This window comes from Hevea brasiliensis, chromosome 5, assembly GCF_030052815.1.
Source record: "Hevea brasiliensis isolate MT/VB/25A 57/8 chromosome 5, ASM3005281v1, whole genome shotgun sequence".
NCBI lineage: Eukaryota > Viridiplantae > Streptophyta > Magnoliopsida > Malpighiales > Euphorbiaceae > Hevea > Hevea brasiliensis.
In genome coordinates this window covers 16757147-16767075 of record NC_079497.1, presented here as the reverse complement: position 1 = coordinate 16767075, position 9929 = coordinate 16757147, and positions in this window count along the sequence as shown.

The window sequence follows — 9929 nt, the reverse complement described above, 5'->3', positions numbered from 1 at the left end:
TGGACTCTGGCAACAAAAAGTGAACTTTGGGTAGCCAAAAGTCTCCTCAACAGTAAGGGGTATAAATAGCCCTTTTGACTTGAAATTCAAAGAAAATTAGTTTTCTCCCTCTCTCCATCACTGTTACATGCAAAAAGTTTGTTGGATGCTTGGATTTTCTTTAGGAAACTTAAGGTTCAAGAGCTAATTGAAAGTTTTCTCTACCAACTCCCTAATTTCAATTCAAGGGAGAAAGGTACTTCACTTTCCCTTTTTAATCTTCAAACTTGTTTTTAAGTATGTTTATATGGGATATGATGATTATTTTTATTTGCATGTGAAAGGAAAAATTAAGTAGATTTTAAATCTTTTGAGGTTAGGGGGAGCTTTCGCATGTTTGAGGTTTTAATGATTTTTTTGCAAATGTATGTCTTGTTAAGCAGCTCTTGACCAGTTTAGAGTACTTTTAAGCATGAGAAAGTTAGATTTTAAAATGTTTTAGAGTTGAATATATAATCTAGGGTGTTTTCTTCTTTGTGGTTTTTTGTTTGAAAGAAAATCTTGTTGATTTGATCTTTGGATGGATACATGTAGCATCTTTGCTTGATTTTAAGCTGTAGAATGTCTTATAAATGTGTTGGTTGGGTTATATGGTGTTTTGGAGCTTTGAGGATATGTTATTGTTGTTTTTGGGTTAAGTTTTCTATAGTTTTTGACTTGGGAATTCCCAAATTTGACTATCAAAAACCATTATTTTGGCAGTCAAAGTGATTACAGTTTCTCAAGAAAATGTAGAGTTTAAGCTTTTGGCAGCTGAAGTCCTCTACTTTGACATCTGTAGTCACTGTTGCCCAAAAAGAACACCTAAGGCTTGGGACTTCATAGCCAAAGTTCAACCGAAGTTCCTGACTTCGGCGATCGAAGTTCCTTACTTCTGCAGCTGAAGTTGGTTCTACCTTATTTCTCTTTTTTTTCTAAGGCTTCTAAACTTTTTTTTTTTAATCCAAAAAGACCTAGAATAAGTTGTTTGATATATGTACAGATTTTTAGAATTTTAGATAACTCATTATGGTTCAACTTTTATAGGATCATACTTAAGGGACTTGGGAAGCTAGAGTTAAAAGCATAGCAACCATTAGTGTCTAGTGGTTGAAAGGCTACAAAAGGTGAATAACACTAATTCTAATGAATGAAAATCTTTTAATTGAGCTCATAATCATTCACATGTATCATTTCATGATTTATTAGGTTATATGTAGCTAAATCATGAATATGTTGCATTATTGCATATTTATTGTTATTCCTCAATAGATGTTGGATTACCCTCTGATTTCCCTTATGTTATGGATAAGATATGTCACGTGTTATGATCATGCATGATATGAGGTGGTAAGACCACGTGAGGCCTGATAAGCCTCTAGCTCACTATTTTTTATAGAGGAAGATTCAAGAAGCTTCTTTATGAGCTGGGCATATTGGATATGTTATTTAATAAAGAGGAAGTCTTGAGGAGCATCTATATGAGCCAAGCACTTTGGTTTTAAGAAATCATTGGTGACAAGTCTATCTTATGTAAATTATTTATGATGTGTAAACTCATATGAATGATGCATTGCATATGTATGAATTGAATGTTATAAAAAAAAGTATAACTCTTGGTTTACTCATTAAGCTTTTTGAAGCTTACCTCTTTCCCTTAACCCTAAATGCAGAGTTGCAGATTTAAAGTTATCTTCTAGAAGAGCTAACAAGAGGCAAAGAGTTAGCAAGCTCTTATGTATGGTTGAGTTTAGAATGGACATGTAATTAATAAAGGGTTAGACCCTGTGCTTGGGTTTAGAGTTTTATAATATGTATTATTTAAGTTTAAGATATGTATGCATTTTACCTTAATCTTTAAGCATGATATATGTAAGAATTATACTTTAGTATTTGTAAATGAAATGAAAAGGTTCAAATTATGAACCATTTTAAAAGAAAATTATTTATATTCTAATGTAAATGCTAAAGTATGATTGATTATGAGTTGCTTAGATTTTGGTTCATAAAAAAATAAGTTTATGTTTAAAAGGTTTTAGGCTTGATAGGGTTCTAGCAACCTTAAGCTGACTTGTTCCCTAACGTCGGTAATAACCCTTACATTGTACAAGATTTCTCCAAGATTGTTACTCCTATGACTAGTTTGACTCAGACAAACAAAAGTTTGAATGAATAGAATATTGTGAAGAGAGTTTTCAGAAGTTAAAGGAGTGTTTGGTTATTGCACCAATATTGGCTTTGCCTTCGAGCAATGAAAATTTCATAGTGTACTGCGATGCCTCCAAAGTGGGGTTAGGCTGTGTCCTCATTTAGAATGTCAAAAGAGATAGCTTATATTTCAAGATAGTTAAAGAAGCATGAAGTGAATTTTTCCACCCATGATTTAGAAATGACAGTTATAGTTTTTGCCCTTAAGACATGAAGATACTATTTTTATGGGGCAAAATGTGAGATTTTCATACACTACTAGAGTCTCTAATATATCTTTAACCATAAGGAGTTGAATCTCAAATGGAGAAGGTAGGTAGAACTGCTTAGTAATAATAATTGTACTATCAAATATCATTTGGGTAAGGCAAATGTAGTCATAGATGCCCTTAGCCAGAAATCATTTGGTAGTTTAGCTCACATTTCAGTGGCAAGGCGACCCATATTGAAGGAGTTACACTAGTAGCTCGGCAAAGGTTTGCTTTTGGAATTATCCACTAGGGACACATGGATAACATGAATGAAAGTTAAACCACCGTACTTGAGATAAGTGGTAGAGAAATAGCATGAAGACCCAAAACTTGTAAAGATAGTGGAAGCAGCTCAAAAAGGCAAGAACCATGAATTCTGATTTAATGGAAAAGGAGTTTTGAGGTATGGCAACAAGTTATGCATGCCAGATGATATCGGGCTCAAAGGAGACCATATGAGAGAAGCTCATAATGCTATGTACAATGTACATCTTGGGACTACCAAAATGTATTAAGTTTTGAAAAAAGTGTATTAGTGGCCTTCCATGAAAAGGACATAGCTCAGTTTTTCTCTATATGTGAGGTGTGTCAGAAGATGAAGCTAGAGCATTAGACACCTGTAAGGATATGCTTAACTCACTACCTATTCTAGAATGAAAATGGGAGAATGTAGCCATGCACTTTGTTGTTAGGTTACCAGTAGCCGCTAATAGGCATGACTCGATATGGGTAATAGTGGACAGGTTGACCAAGACTGCCCATTTCAACCTTATGAAAGCTAATTATTCCATGGATAAGTTAGCTCAGGTGTATGTTGCAAAGATAGTAAGATTACATAGAGCTCTAGTAAAAATAGTATCAGACAGGGACCACAGTTCACATCAAGGTTTTGGCATTGCCTCCAGAATGAGATGGGCACTTGACTGGATTTTAGCATAGCTTTTCATCCATAGATAGATGGACAATCATAAAGAATTGTACATATTCTAGAGGATATGCTCAGGATGTGTATATTCAACTTTAGAGGACCATGGAAGAAGTATCTACCTCTAATTGAGTTTGCATACAACAATAGTTATCACTCCAGCATTAGAATGGCACTATATAAAGCTCTGTATGAAAGGAAGTGTACATCTCCAGTGTGCTAGGATGAAGTTGGTGAGCGACCCCTAGCAAGTACTAAATTGGTGGATATCACCAATCAGGCAATGCTTTTGATCAAGGCAAGGTTAAAAAAAGCAGTAAGTAGATAGAAGAGTTATGCGCATCTTCAGAGAAAAGAAGTAGTGCTCCAGGAAGGTGACATAGTACTTTTGAAGGTATCTTCGATGAAAGGTGTAATTCAGTTTGGAAGGAAAGGTAAGCTAGCCCTAAGGTACATAAGACCATATGAACTATAACATAAGGTCAAAATCTTACAAGCTAGCTTCGCCACTAGGGATAGAGGGGATCCACTTGGTTTTCCATGTTTTAATGTTACAAAAGTTTGTATCAGATCTGAACAAGGTTATAAGCGAGCCAAATATGGAAAATTTGGAAGATCTTTCTTATATTGAACAACCTATCTGGATTATAGACACACAGACTAAAAGGTTGAGGAATAGAGAATACTAATGGTTAAAGTCTTTTAGAATCACCACAACTTGGACGAATGCACTTGGGAGACTTATGATTCCATGTTACAGTAATGGCCCCACCTTTTTTAGGTATGTCTTTTAAGTAGCTCAACATTCAGGGATGAATGTTTCTAGAGGGAAAAGAGGAGGGGGGGGGGGGGGAGAGAATCTAACATCCACCAAACTTCTATTGTCAAAATTCTTACCATGTATGGGAATTTTGGTGAGACCTAGGGTTTTGGGGATGAGTTGGTTTGATGTTAAGAGCTTGAAAAGTGTGTAAACACAGTGGCAAAGGGTCTAAAAGGTTGGAGTTTTTAAGGTTGAGTAAAGTTTCTTTTTTGGGTAGAATGACTTACGACAACCAAAAGTCATTCTGCAACTAAGGGCATAAAACCCTTAACAGGCAAAAAATTAAAGAGAAACTTAAAATTTTTACCCAAATGGGTACTCTCTTACCCTTGTTTTCCTTCCTTTTTTCTTCTTTCTTCCCAAATTGAGTTTTCTAACTTAAGGGATCATCTTAGGTTGTGTTTTTCTCTTGCATGCAAGTTTCCATGAAGTGTTGAGGCAAGATCTTTTTATGAAAGGAAGTTGAGTGCTTAAAGGGTTAAGTGTTTAACTTTGGTTAGAGAATTAGACTTGAGAGATAGGGTTCTCTTCTTCTCTCAATTTTTTTTCACTCTTGATTTGTTAGTTCTTAGTTTGAGAAGCTTGTTTTAAAGAAAGATTGCTATGGATGCATGTTTAATTAAATGTTTTGAAATTTCTTTTTGGGTTTAAGGAGTTGATGGATGCATGTTGTGTATTTGAACATGCATGTATAAATGGGGAGGTTCTTTGGGATAAAAACCTGATATTAATGTTTTTCAATAGTTTTGTTCTTACAGAAAATTTTGAGAAATTTTATAGATTTTTCATATTATTGATGCATGTCACCTCTAAGGATTCAATGGACCTTATGAACATGTTGGGGTTGTGCTTTTTATGTCTTGATTAAGTTTTGGAGCTCATGAGATGAGTTTGGTTATGTTTTGGTATGTGAAATTACTACAAAATTCATGTTTGGGAATCTAAAAATTCCTAGGTTCAGCTACTAAAAATCATTATTTTAGTAGTCGAAGTGGCTACTACCTCCCAAGGGCAACTTAACGTTTTCGACTTCAGCTGCTCAAGTTGTTTCTACTTGCCTTATTTCATTTTTTGTTTTAAGGCTCTAAAACTTGTTTTTAGGCACTGTTTAGGCCTAGAATTAGTTGTATGATATGTATATAAAGTTTTAATGATTCTGATAACTCTTTAGGGTTCATCTTTTATAGGATCAGACTTAAGGGACCCAATAAATCATGGTTGAAAGGAATAGCTACCTTTTATATTTTGGTGTCAATAGGCTACAAAAGGTGAATAATACTAACCTTAATGAATGGTAATCAATTTACTTAATTGTAAGTGGATTCATAATTATCCATATGCATCATTTTATATTACTATAGGTTGTATGTATCTAGAATACGAATATAATGCATTATTGCATAATTAATTATTGATGCTCGATAGACATTGGATGACCCATTAATTTCTCCTATGTTATGGATATGATATGGATATGATATGATCATGCATGATATTATGTGGTAAGACTAGGTGAGGCCTAATAAGCCCCTAGCTCACTATTTATGATGGAGGAAAACCTGAGGAGCTTCTTTATGAGCTAAGCATATTAGTTATGTTATGTAATAAGAGGAAGTCCTGAGGAGCATCTTTATGTGCTGGGCAAATTGGTTTTGGGAAATCACTAGTGACAAGTCTATCTTATGTGAATTATTATATTGTGTAAAATCATGTGCTTGATGCATTACATATGTGTGATTGGAATAAAATGAAGTTTGATGAACTGTTAGTTTATTCACTAAGCTTTCCAAAGTTTACCCCCTTCCCTTAACTCCAGGTGTAGAATAGTAGGAATAGTGGTATCAACAGAGGGGATAGCCTTACAGTGGATTAACATTGTTTGATGTATGCTATGAAATCTTATTATGGGACATGTAAGTTATGTACTATAAAAGATATATAAGAACTTTATGTTCTCTCACTCTAAGCTCTCCATTATGATTATACATGATTAAAGGGACTATGTTTTAGCTTTCTTGAATGACTATGAAAAGGCTCAATTTTAGAGCTATCTCTAAAGAAAATGATGAATTTTTATATGTGGAAAGCTATGGTTGTTGAGTTGCTATGAGTTATTGTTTTAAATGAAATAAGCAAGTGTTTTTATTAGGTTTTAGGCCTTTTATGAGTTCCAACAGCCTTAAACTGACCTGTTCCCTAACATGGTATTGACCTTTAGTTGGGTCATTACAAAGTTATATGAGAAAAAGGACAAGATTTTTTTTAATCTCTCCTTATTTCTAAAAAATCAGGAAAATTTTCATCCACTTGTATTCTCTTACAGTTAGAAAAAGGTAAAACAACATATATGTCTAAATATATAGCACTTTTAGTAGCTATCTCATCTAAATGGAATGACAAACCATTAAAAAGCTATCCTAGAAAGGTGTTCAAAAGGATCCATGAAAAAGCTGAAAGCCTGAATCTCACACTATTCCAGAAAAGAGAAAGGGGACATGATAGTGTACCTTTGAGAGGAGGAAAAAAATTTATTAAAGTAAAAACCTATGAAAAATAAAAATAACTAATAAAAGGAGCATGCAAATGCAGGAAAAAAGAGAAGCAAATTTGAGAACCAAAAGAAGAAAAACCCTTATATACCATATCATCATAGATTTGACATTCATTAATAAAGAAAGGAAAGTCCAACAATGATAGAGATTCACCCTTAAAATTCAAAAAGCTTCCTTAACTGAATAAAGCTTTTCGCCCCACGAGGCTTAAGAAGTGAGAGCACACTCTCAACGCACAACCATCCTAATAACCTTATAGCTGAATTGACACAAAAAGTCTCTCCATCTTCTTTAACAAAAAATTGGACTAATTGAATTTAAAAACCAGATACAAAAAAATGAATGAGTAGTCTATGAAAGTTATTACACTTGCACTTCAAACTATTTGGTAGCCTCTCTACAGGAAAAAAGTCCCTTATCCAGGAACATCAAAAATATTATTTGTATCTCGCCAAAAGGTCTAGCTCTCTAATTAGACCTTTAGGGTATAAATATGGAGTAAAATAAACCAATGAATAAGATGTAAACACATTTTACCATTTATTAGAATAAAGGGGGCATTCAATAATCTGATTCGGGAGCTAACCAAACCATTCAAGATTAATTAACCACAATCAGCAAAAATCATAAACCAAATCTAACTTAAAAACCAAGAGTACTCATTTAAATGGGAGCATTTTGATGAGACATTTGGTTAAAGACCAAATGCAATTCCCAAATCTTGATCAAATATTAATCTTTGATAAGACATAAAGCTTATAAATGACCATTATAATAGCCACTTTATAGAGGAAGCTTGCATAGAAAATATATTATGCATGATAGTCTAACACCCACCTGGCTAATCATCATAAAGGTGCTCTCAATCAAATTATCACACCTCCTCAAGTATTTTTTAACACTTGCTTTACACCATCACTATTACACTTGTAACCTCCATTGTATTCAACACTTTGGAAGACATTAATTGTCTAACCACCATATCGCCAAAGCCACTAATATAAATAGGTACATTTACAGCTAAGATATGAAAAGGGAGGATAGGGTATGAAGCACTTGTTCTATATCATCATTTTTCTTATGTGATATTCTTAGTCTTTAGACTAACTTAAGCATGGGAGGTTTGACAATGAGGAACAATTTCCTCGTCATGCCGTCCTTATTTTTTGTGATTGTAAATCCATGTGTTAAGCACTCAAGGTTGCTTCATTTCAACCCGAAACATTTTTAGTGCATGAAACTTTTGTTCTTTCATCTTTTTCTCATATGATATTCTTAGTCTTTTAATTAACTTAAGCATCAAGGGTTCCTTGGCAAGGAACCATCTCTTTGCCATAGCCTTTTGTTTGTTGTGATTGTTGGTTTTCTAAGCACTAAAAGTCATTCCATTTTCCACCTGAAACATTTGGAGCAAAATGTTATAGGGAGAAAAGATCAAGACAATAAAGAATGGAGGTCGAGATTATGAGTTCTAGTTTCTCGTCCCCATAGTCAGTGTTGTCAGCCAAAGAAGAAGTAAAAGGCAAATACAAAGAGCTAAGAGATGATTAAACTAGAGGTTGCAACTTGTAAAAAATGGACGTGAAATTAGGGTATAGATTTGTAACATTCTAAATTTTTGGAAATAATAGAGTTGGATTTATTAAAAAATTAGAGATATAATTTATAAAAATTTTGGGGAAAGAAGTTAATTTTTAATTTGGAGTTAAAAGTGAAGTTTAGGAGTTATAAGGTGGAAAATAAACTTTTGGAAAGTTGAATGACTAAAACATAATTTTAAAAAAATGATAGACAGTTGGTACATGGGTCATGTGATTCTTTCTCTAGCAGGTTAAAAAAAAAAAAAGAAATGCCAAGAAGAATCAGGAAAGTGAAGAAAGGAAAGGAAAAAAAGAAAGCAAGAAAGAAAAGAAGAAGAAGGAAAGAGGAGAGGAAAGAAGATGACTAGATTTTTTGGTTTGGCTAGTGAAGGTGAACGTTGGTAAGGGGAAGAGAGATAGTGTGACCAGAAAAGCAAGAAATGAGAGAGAGAAAGGAAGAGAAATAGAGAGAGAAAATGAGTTTTGAATATTGGTTTGAGCAAATGGCCAAGAGTTATGATGCAAAATTGGTATTTATGGAATTAGGAGGAGGAGAGGAACATTTTATTGTGCTTAGATCCAGTAATCATTGCTGGATAGTGGCAACCATCCATGGTGGTTCCAACAATGGCTATGATGATATTTGGCCGTGATTCAACTTCCATAAGCTTTCTCATGACTTTTTGAAATTTTTGAGACATAGATAAATTTTGGATAATGACTTCATCCTTATTTTTCAGTCTATGGTTTTTTATTATAGTGTTTCTTAGAATGTAAAAGTTGGAGAAAAATTCTAAAAAAAAAAAGATGCATTTAAAACTATGTTGAGATAGTTGGATTTTTAGTGATATGTATGAAGTGTTAGGTATAATATTTTATATGGAGGTATAAGTTGAAAATTTGTGTAAGTTGACATAATTATTGAGTTGTGGATTGAGTATTGTGATAGGGAGTTTAGTCCAATTTTTAAGAGAATATGTTGTAGAATTATTTTTGTTAGGTACTTAATTTGGAAATTGTAGATTATGATTAATTCTGATTATAATTATATTATGTGTTTAGGAGGTTCTTTGAATGGATGGAGGAATGGTATTTGTGAGTTACTACTTGTAGTCAGGTGAGTGGTATTTACAACATGTAGTATGAATTTGCTTCTCAATTAATTCTTGCACTCTGATTTGTTTTCATATCATTATTGTATTTTGATTATTGATTCCTCATTATGAATTATTTTCTAAGAAATATTTGCTCATTCATATTCCATGCATACTAGCAGGTCTAGAAAGAGAGTTAGAGATAAAAAGAAAATGGTAAATAGGTGGTGAGGTTAGTAGCAAGTTATTAAGAGACAGCAGCAAAGTTACCAATTATGAATTAATATTTTAGAATTATGAGAAGTATTTGTATCATTATAAGATATATATTGAATTATATTTAGTATATTTGCTTCAGCTAGAGAGATGCCGATAGTTTAATTATTGTAGTAGGAAATGGCTATCCATAGAAAGGTGGAGCCACCACTGTGAGGTAACACAGCATGGATATGATTTTGATATCTATTATTTTGATACT